Source organism: Balaenoptera musculus, chromosome 4 (assembly GCF_009873245.2).
Source record: "Balaenoptera musculus isolate JJ_BM4_2016_0621 chromosome 4, mBalMus1.pri.v3, whole genome shotgun sequence".
NCBI classification, from domain to species: Eukaryota; Metazoa; Chordata; class Mammalia; order Artiodactyla; family Balaenopteridae; genus Balaenoptera; species Balaenoptera musculus.
This window is the reverse complement of record NC_045788.1, coordinates 10638405-10661285: the sequence shown is the minus strand read 5'-3', so window position 1 is coordinate 10661285 and position 22881 is coordinate 10638405. Positions and strand designations below refer to the sequence as shown.

Here is a 22881-nt window from a genome sequence, read left to right as displayed (position 1 = left end):
TTCCAGAATGTCATATAGTTGGAATCACACAGTATGTAGCCTTTTCAGATTGGCTTCTTCCACTACGTAGTATGCATTTAAGGTTTCTCCATGTCTTTTTTTTTTTTAGATCAGAATTTATTTATTTATTTATTCATTTGGCTGTGCCAGGTCTTAGTTGTGGCACGCAAGATCTTCACTGCACCATGCGGGATCTTTAGTTGCATCATGTAGAATCTTTAGTTGCGGCACGTGGGATCTTCTTTTTAGTTGCAGCGTACTGGATCTTTAGTTGCAGCACGCAGGATCTAGTTCTCTGACCAGGGATCGAACCCGGGCCCCCTGCACTGGGAGCACGGAGTCTTAACCACTGGACCACCAGGGAAGTCCCTCTCCATGTCTTTTCATGGCTTGATAGCTCATTTCTTTTTAGTGCTGTATAATATTCGATTATCTGGATGCACCACAGTTTATTTATCCATTCACCTACTGAAGGACTTCTTGGTTGCTTCCAAGTTTTAGAACTTAGGAATGAGGCAGCTATAAACATCCACGTGCAGGTATTTGTGTGGACATAAGTTTTCAACTCATTTGGGTAAATATGATGACTGGATCATATGCTAAGAGCATGCTTAGTTTTTTATGAAACTGCCAAACTGTTTTCTGAAGTGGCTGTACCACGCTGCATTCCAACCAACAATGAATAAGAGTTCCCACTGCTCCACATTCTCACCAGGAGGTTCTTTGGTCAATTCTTTTAGATTTTCTACCTAGATGATGACGACATCTTCCTTCTCAATCTGTATACCATTTATTTCCTTTCCCTGTATTTTTGCATTAGCTAGAACTTCCAGAATGATGCTGAGAAGCAGCTGTAAAAAAGAACACTCTTGTCTTATACCCAGTCTTAGTGGGAAAGCTTTGAGTTTCTCACCATTAAAATATAATGTTAGCTGTAGGTTTTTTGTAGATATTCTTTATCAAGTTGAGGTAGTTCCCCCTTTATTCCTAGTTTATGGAGAGAATTTATCATGAAGGGTGTTTGATTTTGCCAAATGCTTCTCCTGCATCTATTGATATGATCTTGTGGTTTCTTTTTTAGCTTGTTGATATGATAGATTACATGAACTGATTTTCAAAGGTTGAAGCAGCTTTGCATATCTGGCATAAATCCCAGCCGGCCATGGTGTATAGAATTCTTCTTACACATTGTTGGATTCGATATGCTAATACTTTGTTAGAAATATTTGCATCTATGTTCAAGAGAGATATTGGTCTGTAGTTTTCTTTTCTTGTAATGTCTTTGTCTGGTTTTCCTGTTAGGGTAATGCTGGCCTCAAAGAATGAGTTAGGAAGTATTCCCTCTGATTCTATCCTTTGAAACAGATTGTAGAGAATTGGTATAATTTCTTCCTTAAGTGTTTGGTAGAATTCACCAGTGAATCCATCTGGGCCTGGTGTTATTTCAGAAGGTTATTAATTATTGATTCAATTTCTTAATAGATATAGGCTTATTTGGATTGTCTATTTCTTTTGTGAGTCTTGGCCCAAAAACATTTTTTAAGGAACTGGTCTATTTCATGTAGGTTGTCAAATTTGTGGGCATAGAGTTATTCACACTATTCCTTTATTATACTTTTAATGTCTATAAGACCCATAGTGATATCCCCTCTTTCATTTCTCGTATTAGTAATTTATGCCTCCTCTCCTTTTTTCTTAGCTCGTAGAGGCTTATCAATTTTATCAATCTTCTCAAAGAACCAGCTTTTGGTTTCATTGAAAAGAAAATCAATAGAGAAAAATCAATTTAATTGATTTCTGCTCTGTTTCTTTTCCTCTGCTTATGTTGGATTTAACTTGCTCTTCTTTTTCTATATAGTTTCCTAAGGTGAAACTTAGATTATTAATCTTCTTTTCTAATATATACATTCAATGATATAAATTTCCAGCTAAAGCAATGCTTTCATTGTATCCTACAAATTTGATAAGTTGTGCTTTCATTTTCACTTAGTAAAAAATATTTTAAATGTCACTTGAGATTTCGTCTGTGGCCCATAATTATTTAGAAGTTTGTTGTTTTAATCTGCACGTACTTGGGGGTTTTCCAGTTAACTTTCTGTTATTGATTTCTAGTTTAATTCCATCTTGGTCTAAGAGCAGACATTGCATAATTTCTCTTCTTTTAAATTTGTTGAAGAAAGTGTGTTTTCTGACCCAGAATGTATTCTATCATGGTAAATATTTCATGTGAACTTGAGAAGAATGTATATTCTGGAGTTGTTGGATGAAGTAGTCTACAGATGTCAACTATATCCAGCTGTTTGATGGAGCTATTGATTATGTCCTTACGGATTTTTCACCTACTTGATCTGTCCATTTTTGATAGAGGAGTGTTGGAGTCTCCAACTATAACAGTGGTTTCATATATTTTCCCCTGCAGTTCTATCAGTTTTTCCTTCACATAGTTTGATACTCTGTTGTTAGGTATATACACGGATCATTATGTCTTCCTGAAGAACTGACCCTTCTATTATTATATAATGCCCTTGTTTACTCCTGATAACTTTCCTTGCTCTGAGGTATGCTCTGTCTGAAATTTACATCACTACTCCTGCTTCCTTCTTCTTTTTTAATTGAAGTATAGTTGATGTACAATGTTGTGTTGATTTCCGCTGTACAGCAAAGTGATTCAGTTACTTACACAGAGACACACACACACACATTCCTTTTTCTTTTCCATTATGGTTTATCTCAGGATACTGAATATAGTTCCCTGTGCTATAAAGTGGCACCTTGTTGTTTATCCATTCTATACATAATAGTTTGCATCTGTTAATCCCAAACTCCCACTCCGTCCTTCCTCCACTCTCCCTTCCCCCCTTGGCAACCACAAGTCTGTTCTCCATGTCTGTGAGTCTGTTTCTGTTTCACAGATATGTTCATTTATGTCACATTTTAGATTCCACATATAAGTGATACCATACAGTATTTGTCTCTTTCTCACTTACATCACTTAGTATGATAATCTCCAGTTCTAGCCATGTTGCTGCAAATGGCATTATTTCATTCTTTTTTATGGCCGAGTAACATTCCATTGTATATATGTACCACATCTTCTTTATCCATTCTTCTGTCAATGGACATTTAGGTTGTGTCTGTGTCTTGGCTACTGTGAATAGTGCTGCTATGAACATAGGGGTGCATGTATCTTTTTTAATTATAGTTTTGTCTGGATATATGCCCAGGAGTGGGATTGCTGGATCATATGGTAATTCTAATTTTAGTTTTTTGAGGAACCTCCATACTGTTTTCCATAGTGGCTGCACCAACTTACATTGCCACCAACAGTATATACTCCTGCTTTCTTTTGATTAGTGTTAGCATGATATTTTTTTCTTCATCCATTTACTTTTATCTATATGTGTCTTTCTGTTTAAAGCAGGTTTCCTGTAAACGACATATAGTTGAGTCTTGTTTTTGGATCTCTGACAATTTCTTTTAACTGGTTCATTTAGAGCACTGACTACTGATATACTGGGCTGGCCAAAAAGTGCCTTCGGTTTTTTGGGGTTTTTAAAATTTATTTATTTTTCGCTGCGCTGGGTCTTCGTTGCTACGCGCGGGCTTTCTCTAGTTGCGGTGAGCAGGGGCTACTCATTGTGGTGGCTTCTCTTGTTGTGAAGCACAGGCTCTAGGCGCGTGGGCCTCAGTAGTTGTGGCACGTGGGCTCAGTAGTTGTGGCTCGCGGCCTCTAGAGCACAGGCTCAGTAGTTGTGGCGCACAGGCTTAGTTGCTCCACGGCATGTGGAAATCTTCCTGGACCAGGGACCGAACCCCTATCCCCTGTATTGGCATGAGGACTCTCAACCACTGCGCCACCAAGAAAGCCCCGTGTCTTCAGTTTTTAAGTAAAAATAAAAGACACATTTTTCATTTTCACCAAGAACTTTATTGAACAATGATTCACCCTTCTCCACTACCTTCTGCCATTTTTCAGGCAACTTCGTAATTCCATCTTCCCAAAACTTTTTATCTTTTTGACCAAAGAACTGTTCCAGGTACCTTTTACAATCTTCCAGGGAATTGAAATTTTTTCATTAAGAGAATTTGGTAAAGACCGAAATAAATGGAAATCGGAAGGTGCAATGTCTGGTGAATACGGTGGATGAATCAGAACTTCCCAGCCAAGCTGTAACAGCTTTTGCCTGGTCATCAAAGAAACGTGCGGTCTTGCGGTATCCTGATGGAAGACTATGCGTTTTCCGTTGACTAATTCTGTATGCTTTTCGTCAAGTGCTGCTTTCAGCTGGTCTAATTGGGAGCAGTACTTGTTGGAATTAATCGTTTGGTTTTCCGGAAGGAGCTCATAATAGAGGACTCCCTTCCAATCCCACCCTATACACATCACCTTCTTTGGATGAAGACCGGCCTTTGGTGTGGTTGGTGGTGGTTCATTTCACTTGCCCCACAATCTCTTCTGTTCCACATTATTGAACAGTATCCACTTTTCATCACCCGTCACAATGTTTTAAAAATGGAATGTTTTCATTAAATTTAAGTAGAGAATCACATGTAGAAATACGGTCAAGAAGGTTTTTTGCACTTAACTTACGTGGAACCCAAACATCAAAGCAATTCACATAACCAAGCTGGCGCAAATGATTTTCAACGCTTGATTTGGATACTTTGAGTATGTTGGCTATCTCCCGCATGGTATAACGCTGATTGTTCTCAATTAATATCTCGATTTGATCACTATCAACTTCAACTGGTCTACCCACCCATGGAGCATCGTCCAGCGAGAAATCTCCAGCACAAAACTTTGCAAACCACTTTTGACACGTTCGATCAGTCACAGCACCTTCTCCGTACACTGTACAAATCCTTTTGTGCATTTCAGTTGTGCTTTCACCTTTCTTTGAATAATAAAGCACAATATCCTGAAAATGTTGCTTTTTTCTTCCCTCTTCAATATTAAAATGGCTACACAAAAATTCACCAATTTTGATGTCTTTTTTTAAATGCACACTGATATGACAGCTGTCACATACAATCTAACAAAATTGTTTTGAATGAAATTAAAGACAACTAAGTGCTACTAGAGCCATCTTATGGAAAAAACCAAACAAACCTTTTGGCCAACCCAATACTTGGATTAATATCTACTATATTCATTACACTTTTCTATTTGTTTCCCTCTTTTAAAAAAAAAATTATTTATTTATTATTTTTGGCTGCACTGGGCGTTCGTTGCCGTGCGTGGGCTTTTTCTAGTTGCGGAGAGCGGGGCTACTCTTCATTGGTGCACGGGCTTCTCACTGTGGTGGCTTCTCTTGTTGCAGAGCACGGGCTCTAGGCGCACGGGCTTCAGTAGTTGCAGCACGAGGGCTCAGCAGTTGTGGCTCGTGGGCTCTAGAGCGCAGGCTCAGTAGTTGTGGCGCACGGGCTTAGTTGCTCTGCGGCACATGGGATCTTCCCAGACCAGGGATCGAACCTGTGTCCCCTGCATTGGCAGGCGGGTTCTTAACCACTGCACCACCAGGGAAGTCCTGTTTCCCTCATTCTTTATTCCTATTTTTATCTTCCACTCTTTTCCTGCCTTTTGTGGCTTTACTTGAGCATGGATATAATATGAATCCATTTTCTCTCCATTCTTATTTAGCCTATCAGTTCTACTTAAAAAAAATTTTTTTTAATGGTTGCCCTAGAGTTTACGGTATACATTTATAGCCAATCCATCTACTTTCAAATACCACTTCATGGGTATTGTCAGTTCTTATAATAACAAAATAACCCTAATTCCTCCATCCTGTCCCTTATCATCACTGTCATTCATTTCACTTATAAATAAGCATAATATATGACATATATACATATATATAAGCACACATAATTGAATACATTTAGTATTGTTTTGAACGAACTTATATGTAAGACCAATGAAAAATAAGAAAAATGTTTTTATTTTACATCGACTTATTCCTTCTTTATGTAGGAATGTTCTTCCTTTCTTTATGTAGATCCGAGTTCCTGACTTATTCTCCTCTGTATAAAGAACTTCTTTTAACATTTCTTGCAAGGAAGGTCTACTGGTAACAAAGTTTTCTGTTTGATAAAGTCTTTATTCTCCTTTATCTTCTAAGGATAAAGGTGCAGAATTCTAGGTTGGTGTCTTTCTCCCAACTTTAAATATTCCACTCCATTCTCTTCTTCTTGCATGGTGTCTGAGAAGTTAGATGTAATTCTTAACTTTGCTCCTCTATAAGGTGTTTTTCCCCACTCTGGCTTCTTTCAGGACTTATTACCTTTGATCTTCTGCAGTTTGCAAAATGATATGCCTAGGTACAGTTTGTTTATTTGTTTGTTTTTCACATTTATCGTGCTTGGCGTTCTCTGAGCTTCCTAGATCTGTGGTTTGGTATCTTGACATTAAGTTAAGGAAATAGTCATTATTGTTTCAAATATTAATTCTGTTTCTTTCTCTGTCTTCTCCTTTTGACATTCCCATTATAAGTATGTTACACCTTCTGTAGTTGCCCCACAGTCCTTGGATGTTCTCTTCTGTTTTTCCAATCTTCATTCTCTTTGCTTTTCAGGTTTTTAGGATTCTACTGAGACATCTTCCAGCTCAGAGATTCTTTCCTCAGTGGTGTTCAGTCTACTGAGAAGCCCATCAAAGGCATTCTTCATTTTTCTGTTACAGTGTTTTTGATTTCTAGCATTTCTTTTTGGTTGTTTCTTAGAATTTCCATGTCTCTTCAATTTGTGGTTTTTGCCTTTTTGTAAGTCTTATACTTTTTTCTTCATGACCAGACATGATGTACTGGATAACTAGGCCTTTTGTAATGTGTTGGTGAGGTGTAAGGGGAAGGCCAGTGTTCTACAGTCCCATGAGTAAGTCTGTCTTTTAGTGAGCCTGTGCCTCTGGTCTGTGAACCTCACAAGTGTTTCTCAGTGGTCGCCTTCCAGTGAATGAGGTGGGGGATAAGATGCCTGAACAAAATCAGAGCTCTGCCCATTAGAAGGTGGAAAATGAATGAACACTAAGTCAGTAGCCAAAGTTTCTGTCACTTTGTGATTTTATATAGCCTTTGATATTATTTTTCTTCCCAGACACTTGAGTGTTCTAGGCAACGTGGTATGAGGGAAATACCAGAACAAGCAAGACACCTATTAGAGTAGAAATTCAAATCAATTTTGTTACTACCCACCGAAAAGAAAAATGTAACAAAAGAAAAAGGAATCATTAACTGGAGTCTAAGCTAAAATGTGATGAAGCATTCCTCTTACCCCCCAAAACCGCTGTGAAATGACCTAGGCTTAAGTGATATATTATAATTCACAAAACAAACGGAATAGTTTACAGAGTTGTCAAAGTAACATACTGGGGACAGAAATAGCCTCAGAGATCATCTAATTCAATCGCTTTGTTTTACAAGTGAGAAAAGTAGGGCTCAAAGAGGCTGAACCAGGGAAGGATACACAGGCTAGAGTCTAGTCTGTCTGACTTAGAGGCCAAGGTTCCTTTTACTATTACACTTTGGACCTCTTCACCTTCTTACAGTTTAATAAGTTAACAGCAACAATGCGGTAGCTGTCATTCTTTACGTTCATGTGTTTATCTGTAAATATCTGCACGTGTGTTGGATTTTAGAAAATAATATATTTTAAAAAATCATAGCAGTGACAAAGGACTCATCACTGTCCTATAACTGTAGAAGTATGGTCCCACTTTAGAAAAATTTTCCACAGCATGACAACCTTAATGTTCTTTTTTACAGCCCTCTATTTGTGACAAATACAATTATTAAATGAAACTTATAGTACAAAGTCTAGGAAGAAGAGAGATTTTCATTTCTTAGAAAAGAAGCACATAAAACAGGAGACTCAATCATAAGATAAATAATTTAAACAAAAAATATCACACCGCCTACTAGACAATACATGTAACTGAAAGTTACATTTAAACCAATTATTAACAGTTTCAGTTTATGGCTAGTAAACAAGGAGGATACACTTAACGAATAACTAGTCATACTTCTTGATGAAGCTTATTTTGGGGACTAACTATTAGTACCTTGGAGTCACAGAGGAGAAGAGTCTCCATTTGTAAACAAATACTTCAAACAAGTCTACTCAAACATGCCCTCACTCAACTATAAATATTAATCTTCAGCACAAGATAACATTTTATATAATAACAGCAGCTTGAGAAAAAGAAATCTAATCCCAAATATATGCATATCTACTACTATGGCCATGATATTTAACAGTTAAATTAAACACATATTCTCAATTAATAAAGATAATCTGAATATTCAGCACTAGCAAATTACAGGTATTATAACCTTAAACATTAATTTAGAGTAGGGCTAAAAAAATCAAGAATCAGATTACACAGCTACAATCAGAGGGGGGCAAAACTTCATCCTGAACTTGAAATATACCAGTTAAATTACTAGATACACTAGAAAGATTTGATCTTATCTCAAAAGTTCTATGCTTGAACTCCAACACAGTGGATAAATATAAACATGGCTATTTGTGGTGGGTAGGAATCAATGTAGTTCTGTAAATATACCACACACAGAAACCTCTTTTGGGAGTGGGAACCAAAATGATCCATTTTAAATTATAAATTATGAAATAAAATTTTAAACTATGAAAATGTTTTAAAGTCAAGTCTATGTGGCAGTATGTTACTTTTAAGTGATTTTATACGTTATTCTTTAAGTGATTTATATAATTTATATTTTCATTTATCAGCTGAATCAAAAGGAGGACTTTCCCCCTTAGTTACACACCAAGACTTGTCAATACCTTTAAAGAAATTATCCTTGTATCCAGGAAGATTTTCAGTATATATATCTGTATTTAATACAATACCAATCTGAGACAATATCAAAGGTTAACATTTCTGTCACTGAGTCCCAGAAGGAGAGGAGAAAGAAACTGACACAGGAAAAAAAAAAAATCTGAAGAAATATGTTTGGAAATTTCCCAATTTTTGGTAAAAGACATAAATTTCTACATTGAATAAGTTTAGTGAACTACAAATATGATAAACGCAAAGAAAACCATGCTGAGACACACCATAATCAAACTGTTAAAACCCAAAGAGAAAGACAAAAATTGTTTTTCTCAGACTGCTTTAAAGACAAGTTACATATAAAAGAAATACTCAAATGACTGTGGATTTCTCATCAGAAACCAGGGAGGCCAGAAAACTGAAGAAAAATGAAAACATAAAAACGTGTCAAACAAGAATTCTGTATGACATGAAAGCATCTTTTAGTAATGAAGGCAGTATAAAAACATTTCTCAGATAAAAGAGAGCTAAAGGAAATTAATTCCCAGCTGACTTGGTCTACAAGAAATGCTAAAGGAAGTTTTTTCAGGCTGAAAGGAAATGCTACCAGAGGGAAACAGATCTTCAAATATGAAGCATGCACAATTTACTGAAAGCAAAAAATTTTAATGTTATCTGGGAAGGAATTCAGCGTATTACTTATATTACATGGCAACTCTAACACAAAGAGGGGAAAGTAAGGGCTTTTGTTTTTTTTTAAACCTTAAGTGGTAAAACTTTAACTCTATGTAGACTGTGAAAAGATACGTATTTATATTATAATCCTAGAGCAACTACTAAGAAAATAGTAAAGATATGGTCAAAATGTCATTAAGTTCGCAAAAACAGTATATCCAAATAATCCAAAAGAAGGAGGGAAAGAGGGAATGGTGGAGCCAAAGTTAAAAGGGACAAAAATAACAGAACAGCAGACTTAAATCCAGCCATATCAGTAAACACATTAAATGTAATGATCTGAACACAATAATTAAGAAACACAGATTGTCATTTTGGATATAAAAACAATACCTAATTATACACTACCTACAAGAAACCATTTAAAATACAATGATATATTTATGCTGAAAGTTTATAAGTTGTTAAAAGATATATCATGCAAACAGTAATGAAAAGACAGCTAAAGTATCTCTATTAGTAATATCAGATGAAAAATCAGAACAAGGAAAGTTACCAGGGATGAAGAGGCACATTACATAACGTTAAAGGGTCAATTCATCAAAAATAAACAAATAAATAACAACAAATCCCCAACAAAACCCCCAAAATAAATAAAAAGCAGACAAAACCTCATTAGTATGACAATACTAATGTATATGTACCTAATAACAGCTTCAAAGTACATGGAAGCAAAACTGATAAAAAGGAAGGGAGAGACAGATAATCCACAATTACAAGAAACTTCAGCATGCCTCTCCCGGTACCAAAGAAAACAAGTAAACAGAAAAATTAGCAAAGATATAGATGACCTGAAAAACACTAGTAATCATCTGAACCTAACTTATATCTACAGAACACTCTACCTAAGAACAAAAGAATAAACATTATTTTTAACTGCACTTGAAACATTCATCAGGGTAGACCATGTTCTGGGCCAAAAACCATACCTTAATACATTAAAATAAACTGAAATTACACAAAGGATGTACTCTGGCCATAAGAGAATTAAACCAGAAACCAGTAAGAGACAGACACTTGGAAAATCCCCAAGTATTTGAAAATCAAAGTATATACTTTAATAGTAAAGTAGAATAAAAGGAGAAAACTAATTCTAAATAACCCATGTAAAGAGGAAATCTCAAGGGACATGAGAAAATATTTTGAACTGAATGAAAATGAAAATATATCAAAATCTGTGATATGAAGTTAAAGCAGTATTCAGAGGGCAATTTAAATAGTAAATGTTCCTGGACTTCCCTGGAGGCACAGTGGTTAAGAATCTGCCTGCCAATGCAGGGGACAGGGGTTCGAGCCCTGGTCCGGGAAAATCCCACATGCCGCAGAGCAACAAAGCCTGTGCGCCACAACTACTGAGCCTGCGCCCTAGAGCCCACGAGCCACAACTACTGAGCCCACGCACCCTAGAGCCCATGCTCCACAACAAGAGAAGTCACTGCAATGAGAAGCCTGCACACCACAACGAAGAGGAGCCCCCACTCGCTGCAACTAGAGAAAGTCCGCGCACAGTAACGAAGACCTAATGCAGCCAAAAAATAAATAAAATTTAAAAGAAAACAAAACTGTAGAAGTAATATTTTTTTAAAAATCATATGCTCATCACATTTACAAAAACAACATCTTTTCATGATTTTAAAAAAACTCTCAGCAGACTAGGAATAAAAAGGAACTTCCTTAACTTGATAAAGGTAATTTACAAAAATTACAGCTAATATCCTATTTAATGGCAAAAGACTGAATGCTTTCCTTCTAGGATCAGGAACAAGGCAAGTTTGCCTATTTTCATCACTTCTATTCATTCTCATACTTGAAGTTCTAGTTGGTAAAATAAAACGCATATAGATTGGGAAAGAAGAAATGAAACTGTCTCTGTTCATAGATGGGGTATTGTATATAGAGAAAATCCCAAGGAATCTATTAAAAAAAAAATCCTAGAATGAGTTTAGAAAAATTACAGAATGCAAGGTAAACATACAAAAAGCAACTGTATTTCTATATACTAACAATTAACAACTGGAAATCAAAATTTTAAAAACTGTACATTTACAATATGAAAGAATGAAAGAAAGAAAAGAGAAATGCTTAGGTATGAATCTGACAAAAATTTGCAAGATTTATATGCTGAAAACTACAAAACATTCATGAAAGAAATAAAGAAAACCTAAATAGAGAAAAATACCATGTTCATGGATTGGAAGACTCATTACTGTTAAGGTGTCAATTTGATCTATGTAGATTCAATACAATCTTAATCAAAATCCCAGCAGGACTCATAGTAGATACAACAACCTAAAATTTATGTGGAAAGGCAAAGATATTAAAATAGTCAAAGCAATTTTGATAGAAAAGAACATGGTTGGGGGTCTTACACTGTGTGATTTCAAGAATTACTATAAAGCTGCAGTAATCACGGCAGTGTGGTATCAAAAGGGAAAGAGATAATCAGAATAAAGAGTCCAGAAATCAACCCACACAAATATGATCAACTGATTTCTGGCAAAAGTAAAAAAGCAACCGAATGGATATATAATCTTTTCAACAAATGGTCCTGGATATCCACATGTCAAAAAATTAACATCAATCTATACTTAACACCTAACACAAATATTAACTCAAAAAGAATCATAGACCTAACTGCCACATCTAAAATTTTAAAACTTCTAGAAGAAAAGATAGGAGAAAACAAGTAGGTTAAGCAGAGTTCTTGGATGTGAAACCAAAAGCACAATCCATGAAACTGATACATTAAATCCATGAAACTGATACGTTCAACTTCATCAAAATGAAAAACTTTTGCTCTCAGGAAGATACAGGTAAGAGGATAAAAAGACAAGACATACACTGGGAGAAAACATTTGTAAATCACATATCTGACAGAGAACTTGCATTCATAATATACAAAGGACTTTCAAAATTCAACAGTTAGAAAACAGTCCAACAAAATATGGGCAATTAAATTGTGCTGGGACAATTCAGTACCCACTTGGAAAGGGGAGAAAAAACTCCCCACTATCTCATATTATATGCCTAATGTAACTGCAAGTATATCGTAAAGCTAAATTTAAAGAGCATAATGATAAAGCTCTGAGAAACAAATATGTTACCTTTATGACTCAGGTTAAGGAAAGACTTCTTAAGGTAGCAAAAACTCAAAAGCATTAACAATAAAGGAAAATACTGAAAAACCTGACTACATTAAAATTAAGACCTCATGTTCAATGACACAGTAAAGAATGAAAAGGCAAACTGGAATGGGAGAAGATATCTGCAAAACTCACAAAGGGTTCATATCCAGAATAGATAAAGGACTACTGCAAATTAATAAGGAAAGAGAGAAATCAAAAGAAAAATGGGCAAGAGATTTAACAGGCACTTTATAAAAGACGTTATATGAATGTCTAATAAACATATAAAAAGGCACGTGACACTGTCATCAAAAAAAAAAAAAAAACCCTCAAACTTTACAAATAGTGAGATACTACCACATACCACAGAATGGCTAAATAAGACAAAAAGCAAGAATATGGTCCAAGGATGTGGGCCACCAAAAATTCTCATATAGTGCTAATGGGAGTGTATACTGTTTAAGAATATAGCATTCTCTAGGTTGAATATACACATAGCCTTATATGCCAGAAATTCTATGCCTAGGTATATGTCTTATAGAAATGCATGGTAATGTGCAACAGAAGACATGCTTATGAATAGCTGCATTGTTTACAACAGGCAAAACCTGGAAATAACCCAACTGTCCATCAACAGAATATGGATAAACTGTGGTATATGCATTCAGTGGAATACTATGAATAATCTTTAGCAACACATAACACAGGTAAATTTTTAAAATGAGATAGTTTGTGCACAAGAACCCAGACCCAAAAGAATGTATGTTGTATGACTCATTTAATTAAACATGCAAAATTATACTGCTTTAGGGAGGAATAATTAGGTGGCAAAATTATAAAAGAAAACTAAGAAAGAGACTATAATAAAAGTCAGATTACTGGTTACATTGTGGGGTGGGAGGAAACAGTTCTAATCACAAAGTGTGCCCAACGGGCCCTTGTGAGAATGCTAGCAGTGTTGTGTTTCTTGATCTGGGTAGTGGTTACATTTAAATAATTCATCATATTCTATATTTGTTCTACATATTTTAAATGAGTTATATTTCATAATTTTTAAAAGATTACAAGAAAGGAGAAAAAAATCAGACATGAGTGCTTCAACATTCTTTCAAAATATCAATTAAAACACATTTGAACTAAGAGGAAACGTGCATCAAAAAATTGGGGGATGGACTTCCCTGGTGGCACAGTGGTTAAGAATCCGCCTGCCAATGCAGGGGACACGGGTTCGATTCCTGGTCCGGGAAGATCCCACGTGCTGAGACGCAACTAAGCCCATGCACCACAACTACTGAAGCCCGCGTGCCACAACTACTGAGCCCACATGCTGCAGCTACTGAAGCCTGCGCGCCTAGAGCCCGTGCTCTGCAACAAGAGAAGCCGCCGCAATGAGAAGCCCACCGCACCGCAATGAAGAGTAGCCCTCACTCGCCGCAACTAGAGAAAGCCCGCGCGCAGCAACAAAGACCCAACACAGCCAAAAATAAATAAATTAATGCATACATACATATATACATACAACAGTTTAAAAAAAAGGAAATCCTTAAAAAAAAATTGGCGGAAAACACAGGCTCTGAAACAATATTTCAGCTTAAGAAAAGTAGCTTCCTTTGTTGGTCTGTCAAGATTCATTCTCCTGAACTAATGTTCAAAATGAAAATGAAAGTCTCCTGAATATTGGAAAAGAAAGCTACTCACCCTTATACCCGTGCCCTTCCCCCAACTACCATTTGGATCTACAAGGGAATTAAGAATAAAAATAGAAATTTTATTACCAGAAATTTGTGCAACGCAATCTGAAAACTCAAAATAATCTAGTTTCTATGTAAACAAAACACCAAAACCCTCACTGTACATATCTATCTTCCAAACTAATGATAAAAACTTGACATACAGCATTTTGTAACTGTTTTCTCATACAAAGACAAATATATTCGAAAATGAATAAATTATTATTTTTTGCACTTGTACAAGAAAACATGCTTCAAATCACTTGGGTAAGTAATATTCAAATCATTGATTCTCTAGAAAAACTACGGAGGGAAAAAAATGATACATTATTAAAGTATTTATGTAATTTACATGTTTTCCTCAACAAGTAATTATGCTAAGACACAAAAAAATATCTCAAGGTTTTATCATTGTAATTTTATGAAAAAATGTATATTTAGTAATTAATCGACTCAAATCACTCACTTTCACAGTAGATAATCTAAAACTATCATCTAAAATATTTTATATTTTATTTGTCAATACATGATTTGGGATGGGATGGGACAAGAAGTTTCCTTTCCCAAATCTGACTCTGGCTATTACAGGTACTTTGGTTTACATAAAATTACCAATGTATTAGCTATTTAGATTTGTTTATATGTGCCACTGTTTTGGCAGCATGATCTGAATGAAAACTGAACCCCATGTTATCAAAAAACTATACACTTGGCTTTATTAGGCAGTTCTTAACACTGAATGACATCTCTGAATCCCCTCTTCACCTGCAACGTTTCTATTATTTCCTGTGTTGCTTTTGTGCCATGCTCAGCAATCCTGCAAACTTTACTTCTATTTACTGAGTATGATTTAGACTTGTAATACAACAGTAAAGCCACTTTCGAGGCTGTCAGGGAAATGCAAATGCTAAAAACTTTATTAAACGCCTTCCCTAAGAACCAACTTCTGTTCCTGAGCACTGAGGGAAGATGGGATTTAGTCCCCTCGGCAGAGAATAGGGTGGAACAGGTCTACCTCCAGCTGTCCCTTTAAAGTCAGTGCTCTGATAGACCATCAGCAGAATGGTGCAAATGATAAATTTATTTTTCACGAGAGCCTTTGCTTGCCTGCATTTCAAGCGCACATGTTTTTTTGTTTTTTGTTTTGCTTTTTTAAAGAATTCACCCTTCCTATGTCAAAGTGATTTGAATTGTCTAAACAAGTACTGATGGGAATGCAAGGCAAAAAGACTGTGGAAAGAAGCCTGTTTAGCTTAATTGCACTTGGGCAACTGACAGTAGACTGCCCCCATCCACCAAACCCAAAACCCACACACCCCTGACACAAACAAAAAAACAGCTACAAACAATACAGCCAAACACTTTAGATTATAAACTTGCTAAAGTCAGGGACTATGCCTTATTTTTATTCACTCATTTCTAACACTTTTTAAATGGCTACTACTTACAGTCGGCCTTCTGTATCCATGGATCAAAACTACTTGGAAAACAAAATTCCAGAAAGTTCCAAAAATCAAAACTTGAATTTGTCCCAGGCCAGCAACTATTTATATAGCATTTACAATGTATTTACATACTATTTACATTGTATTAGATATTATAAGTCATCTAGAGATGACTTAAAGTATACAGGAAGATGGGAGGATGTGCGTACGTTATACAAATGGCAAATAATACACCGTTTTATACAAGGGTCTTGTTGAGCATCCACAGATTTTGGTTGTCTGGCGGAGATGGGGGAGGGTGTTCTGGAATCAATCCTCCATGGATGCTGAGGGATGACTATACTGGGTATAAATACAGAATTCAAACAAGGTCTGTATCTCCAGAGAGTTACTGAACATGACACAAATAAACTGAGTGTTACAAAGGAGAAGTTCAGAGTGCTACAGCCATCTATTAGGCTGACATAATACTACCTGGGGGACCAGGAAAGGTGTTCCAGAAAAAGAGATACTTAAGTCTTGTATTAGTTTTCTATTGCTGCATAACAAATTACCATAAGTACAGCAGCTTAAGCAACACTCATTTATTAGTTCACTGGTCTGTAGGGCAGAAGTCCAAGTATGGTATTGGCTGGGTTCTCTGCTCAGGGTAGCTCATAAAGTGGAAACCAAGGTGTCAACGGGCTGTGTTCTCAAAAGGAGGCCTGACTAAGGGAAAATTTCACTTCTATGCTCATTCAGGCAAAATTTGGTTCCTTGTAGTTGTGAGACTGAAGTTCCAATTTTCCTTCCTGACTGTCAGCCAGAAGGATCCCTCTGCTCCCACAGTCTTTGGCATGTGGCCCCCTCCATCTTCAAAGTCAGCAGCAGAGAATCTGCCTCATATCACATTCCTTACTCCCTTTGTTTCTGACTCTAGATCCAGATTTAAAGAGTTCATGTCATTAGGTCAGGTCCATCCAGCTAATCTCACTTTCCTAAAGCCAACTGTGCCAGATGTCATAAACTCATCACAGAAGTGCCATCCTATCATATTTACAGTACAGGAGATTATACAGGAGATGTACACCAGGGAATGAGAACTTTGTAGGCCATCGTAGAGTTCTGCCTGCCATAAGCTGAAATCTGCAGAATGAACAGAAATTGAAGACGAGGTAAAGGGAGTTGGAGACAATGTGGGCACAACTGATATCCTGAGTTGGGAAAAAGCATGAACAACAGGGGAAAAACGTATGTATGACTGGTCTCCCTAATACTCAGCATGGTAAATGGCACATATTCGTCAAGGGAATGAACCAACATACCAAATTATATCAAATTAGGCTATCAAGTATTTACTAAAGGCTTATATACTTATGGCTACAAGAGAAGACCTAAGAACTTTGTTGTAATAGTAACCCACTGGGCAGAAATGAGGGGTGACAAGCCAGGGGAGACAACATGGGCAGAAAACTGAACTGGACATTAAGAAAACCAGGCTCTTAAGCTATTTCTGCTAAATGGAAGTAACCAAATAAACTCCAGGGGTCTTATTTTTGCCTCATCTATAACAGATGATGTAACTACTAGATCTCCAAAATCCCTTTCCAGTGTTATCTGTCTTACACAGTGGAAGGCATGATTCTTGCCCTGGGGCAAATTCTATTTAGGAAGTTTTGAATCTAGTATTAATTCATGTTGTAATCTAGATATTGCTCTATCAGTAGTAATATTAAAAAGACAAGTCCACAGAGCATCCTATTCTAAATACTGAATTTACTCTCTTCTACAAATTTAACAGTAATCAGATACTCCTAGGCTAAGGCTTACTTGCTTTTCATAAAAAAATAAAACGCCAAAATTACGTATCAATACCAGGTCTTATAAGAGTAAGAGGAAGCAGAGGTGATGCCATCTATGATTGGGCAATTATGTTTTTGGTTTCTTTTTTGTTTTTTTTTTTTTTGGCCACACCTTGCAGCATGTTGGATCTTAGTTCCCTGACCAGGGATCAAACCCATGCCCCCTGAAGTGGAAGCGCAGATTCTTAACCACTAGACTGCCAGGGAAGTCCCTGATTGGGCAATTTTAATTATCAAATAGCAACACCAGTGTTTTGAAAACTAATGTACAGAATTTCTTTTTAAAAAATACTGCTGGACTACAATAAAAAATTGCCATTTCACAAAATATGTAAGGTGTAAGTGTGAAAACATTCAGTGGAATGTCAGTCAGCTGTTTCAATCAATAAAATGCTTCTCAATGGCTTTTCCAGAGCTATGTATATTTTTAATAGGCATATTTCCCTGAGTTGAAGAGACACAGCTGACAGTCTGGGGAGAAAACCAGGATTAGAATTCTCAGGACAGAGTAACAGAGAGGAGAGGATGGTACAAGGAGAGAATCCCAGAGACCTGCAGAATATCCCTTCGTGTACTCCACTGAGTACTGAGCAGCACGTGACATGTGTAAGAATACCACTGGAGACTCATGAAAAGAAGCATCCAAAATAATTAAAGCAGTGTTTCTCAACCTTTTTTATCCTTACCACCCTGACCCAAGAGCCTTTTTAGATTTTTTTCTCCCTAATTGCCCCCATGAAATTTTAATACCACTGTATACCTAATTTATACACTTCGGCCCTTTAGAGGGCCACAAATCATTGTACTATGTAAGACTTTTCACACACACACACACACACGCGTCCCAACAAAAAACACAATTTTTGCCAAGTTGGAGGTGATATCATCACCAATGAGAATGCACGCATTAGACGGAACAGTGCCTGGTTCGCACACAGGAAACAGTGTCCTGTTCCTACCAGCCAAACCAGAAAAACTCATCACTCCCAGAACCTTGGGTAAAGTACTCAGGAAAAATTATCTCAGGAGTGGAGAATAATTAGCCTATTTTGAAATTAAATAACATTTATAGTACGAACAAAATTTATAAAATATGGATAAATCTGCAAAAGATGTAAATGTGGAATTACAAAATTTGCTGAGGGAAATTAAAAATGACCTAAATAAATGGAGAAATATAACTTGTTCATAGGTAAGGAGAACCAATACTGCTAAAATGTTGATTTTTGCCAATTTCATCTATAGATGAACACAATTCCAATTTCCTTTTTCCCCAAGAGACTGACAAACTGATTCTAAAAAATTCACATCGAAATGCAAAGGACCTAGAATAGTCAAAACAATTTTGAAAAAGAAAAAAGTTGGTGGTTTCAAGACTTATTATAAAACTATAGTATCATAATGGTGTGGTATTGGCATTAAGCTACACAAATACATCAATGGAACATAACAGAGTCCATAAACAGATCCACACATATATCAACAATTGACTTTTGATAAAAATGCAAAGGCAATTCAGTGAAGAAAGTATAGTCTTTTCAACAAAAAAATTGTTTTTTGACCGCGCCTTGCAGCTTGTGGGATTCTCAGTTCCTTGACGAGGGATTGAACCCAGGCCATGGCAGTGAAAGCCCAGAATCCTAACCACTAGGCCACGAGGGAACTCCCCTTTGCAACAAATATTCTAACAACTGGATATATCCATATGTAAAAAAGTGAACTATGACATACACCTTGTACTGCATGCAATTATTAACTTGAAATAGGCTGTAGATCTAAATGTAAAATTTAAAACTATAAACTTCTAGAAGATATGAGACAATCTATGTGACACCGAGAGAGACTTTTTTAGACACATGACCAAAACAAAAATCCATAAAAGAATTGATAAATTGGACATCATCAAATGTTTAAACTTCTGCTCTCCAAAAACACTCATAAGAGAGTGAAAATAAAGCCACAGATTGAGGACTTGTGTCCAGAACATATAAAACTCAAAAGTAAGAAAACTATCCAATAAGGAAAAAAACGAGCAAAAACATTTGAAAAGACATTTCACCAAGGATACAAAGATTGCCAAGAAGCAATGAAAAGATGCTCAACATCATCAGTTACCTCAGAAATGCAAATTAAAGCCACAGTGACATACTCATCTATTAGAATGTTTAAGATTAGAAAAGACTAATCATACCAAATATTGGCAAGATGTGGAAAAAACTGTAGTTCTCATATCCCGTTGGTGGGAATGTATAATGGTATAACCAGTACGGAAACAGCTGGCAGTTTCTTAAAAAGTTAAACATACACCTACCATATGGTTTGACCATTCCACCAGCATATATTTACCCAAGAGAAAGGAAAGCATATGTTCATACAAAGACTTGTAGACATGCCTTCACAGTAGCTTTATTTGTAACAGATGAAAAAGAAGAACAACTCAAACTCTATCAACAGGTGAGTGGATAAACAAATTGTGTATATTGATACAACTGAATACTATTCAGCAACAGAAAGTAATGAACTGTTAACAACACATGCCTCAACATGGATGAATCTCAAAATAATTATGCTGAGTGAAAAGAGCTAGATAAAAGGAGAACATATCGTATAAAGCTCTGGAAAATTCAAATTAATCTATAGTGACACAAAGCAGATCAGAGGTCAGGGGCAAATGGAATCCTTTGGGAATGATGGGAATGTTAACTATCTTGTTTGTGGTGATGGTTTCACAGGCATATACCCACCCATGTCAAAACTTATGAAATTATACACTTTAAATATATGCAATTTATTGCATGTCAATTATACCTCAATAAAACTTAAATAAAAATAGGCTGAGGTGCTAGATGAGACTTACCAGACCAATTAGTAATTTCAGCTCAGGCTGAAATTTAGGACACAATCTATGACATTTTTACTATGCTATATAACTATCACTATTTACCCACCACCAATTTATACAAACATGTCCACTAAAATTGCTTCAAATAAAGGACTCAGAGGACATTTAGTCTATTTGGGAAGTTGATAATATATTTAAATAATTCATAATAAATCCCAACATTCTAAGTTTTGCTTGCATGCTCTCGCCTTCTCAGTCGGCCTACACTCTGTTTATGGAGTGTGTATCCCTCTAAATAAACCTTTTACTTTAAAAAAAATTAAATTAAAGTTTTGCTTGGCCACCAGAATGTCTGTTTACTTGGTGAATTTATCTCATTTATTACCAATTAGCAATAAAGACTAAAAATAACCCAAATGCCCTCCAAGAGGGGGACTGGTTAAATAAAATGTTATAAACACCTAAGTGTAGAACTATGTGATTATAAAGAATAAGGAAGCTCTCTCTAGACTGGTATGGACTGATTCCCCAAATATACGGGATGAAAAAAGGAAAATGAAGAAACATATATGCTAAATAAAAAACAATGAATGGAATACAAAGATAAATCACCACCAGTTTCTAGCTGCAAAAACAGCTGGTTTCATTACACAAAACCTCCTTTGTTTCAGGACCAGCATAACAGCCATTTAGTCACAATGACATGGAACATACGCTCGTTTACAGATCTTGGAGGAAACAAGAACATTGGTGAAGAAAATTTAAAAATCTGAGGCTGAAATCTAGAAGCACTGGCAAGAACAGAAGAGAGGTACAGTTTCTAGGGATGGAGAAACTACAGGGCAACCCTCTCCAGGGTGGAGGCCGACCTGGTTCTTCTCTCTTCACTACCTCCCCGTTTCACTCCATGCTCCATGGAAGCCAGCTGGGAACTGGGTGGGTACACTTGAGATGGGGCTGGAGGTTTGCAGGCCACAATACTAATTACTGTAACTACAGAAGACCATGTACACACATACAGTTTTGGGACAGAGAGTTCACATAACCTCAAGTAACTGAGTGAGGAGGTTTTTAAGAACCTCTCCAGAAACATCAACAGCTTGGTGTACTGACAGCCAGCAGAAGCGACTTGTGGTCACAAGAAAGATTTATTAAAGATTAGAGCACTTCTTGCTAATTTCCAGAAAAGACTAGAGAACACTGTGAAGAATGAGGGTGGGTGGAATTCAGGCAACCTGTGTAAACTTATGGTTTACTACTTTGTGTAAACTGCCAACTATCTTATTACAATTTAATAATGAAAACAAATGATATGCTTGTGTGATGTACACACACACATATACGTACATGTACATGTATGTATTTGCCAAACACTTTATCTGACAAAGTAAAAGCAACATCATTTCAATGATCCCAGAAAGTATTTCTGAAAGCTTAGAAGATGTTAATAATTTTGAAGACTACTTTGGCAAAATCAATCCCAAAATATTCTGAATAAAAAAGTACATCTGAATTCAGAAACCAATATGTAAAATATACAAGGTAGCATTTTCAAAATTATCAAGTTTATATGATACAGGCAAGATCTACTGACTAGCTCTTAATCAATTCTTTTGAGTTTAAAAAGGGTCACAGTCACAGAAGTCATAATCTAAGACTTCCTGTTTTAAACACTAAAAACGGTGTTGGCTAGATTATAATTACCCCCAGTCTGACACTACTTCGAATGACATTTTTAACCAGCCAAAAAACATGGCACTAAGGGAGCCTTGTTTATTCACTCATTTGCAATGCTAAAATTTAATAGCACTTGACTATGAAAATCAGGATCACATTTGTATTACAGTCTAAAAGGTAGGAGTCCACAAAGAATGTGGATATAACTTTTAGGGGGAAAAATCCATTTTTTAACAATTATTGCTTTATGGCACTATTTGGCAAAAGAAAAAGTATTTCTCTCCAATTTACTTTTTTATTTCCCCAGCTTCTGCCAAATCTACATAGGTTCAAATGTCTGTTCTGCTATATACTTTCTAAGTTTTAGTTCTGTCACCTATTGGTGGGATGGAAATGTTAACCTACCAGCTTTACAAGATTGCTGTGTGAGTTAAAGCAGGTACCATAAAAATGTTTAGGCACATCACTGTCTCTGAAATAAAGTCTATAATTAACACCAATTTCTATCACTGTGGATTAAGAAAAACAATTTCTGCTTGTAGAAAATTTTCTTATAAAGTCATACCTTTCCTCTGAAATGTGTTATTAATATTTCAAATTAAATTATTTGGGCTCCACAACATGGCATGTCATTAAGTTCTGGTAAATCCTAGGGAAAGACATTTATTATTATTATTATTTTGGCCACATAAATCTGA

The 22881-nt window shown here is 36.1% G+C and overlaps 1 protein-coding gene across 10 annotated transcripts in view; it reads right to left on the bottom strand.

Moving 5' to 3' along the window:
- The window catches only part of ANKRD28 (ankyrin repeat domain 28), a 175245-nt gene that overhangs the window by 84832 nt on the left and 67532 nt on the right, over window positions 1-22881 (bottom strand). Inside the window, exons 1-2 of one of the 10 annotated variants that reach the window (XM_036851844.1) lie at window positions 8328-8332; window positions 762-773 (exon numbers count right to left, since the gene is read on the bottom strand). The exons of 8 other annotated variants lie outside the window; for them this stretch is intronic. The gene's annotated coding sequence lies outside the window, so the exon portion shown is untranslated. Of the gene's footprint in view, window positions 1-761; window positions 774-3087; window positions 3094-8327; window positions 8333-22881 lie in introns of those variants that run through there. One more of the 10 variants, XM_036851846.1, reaches the window with a different exon arrangement.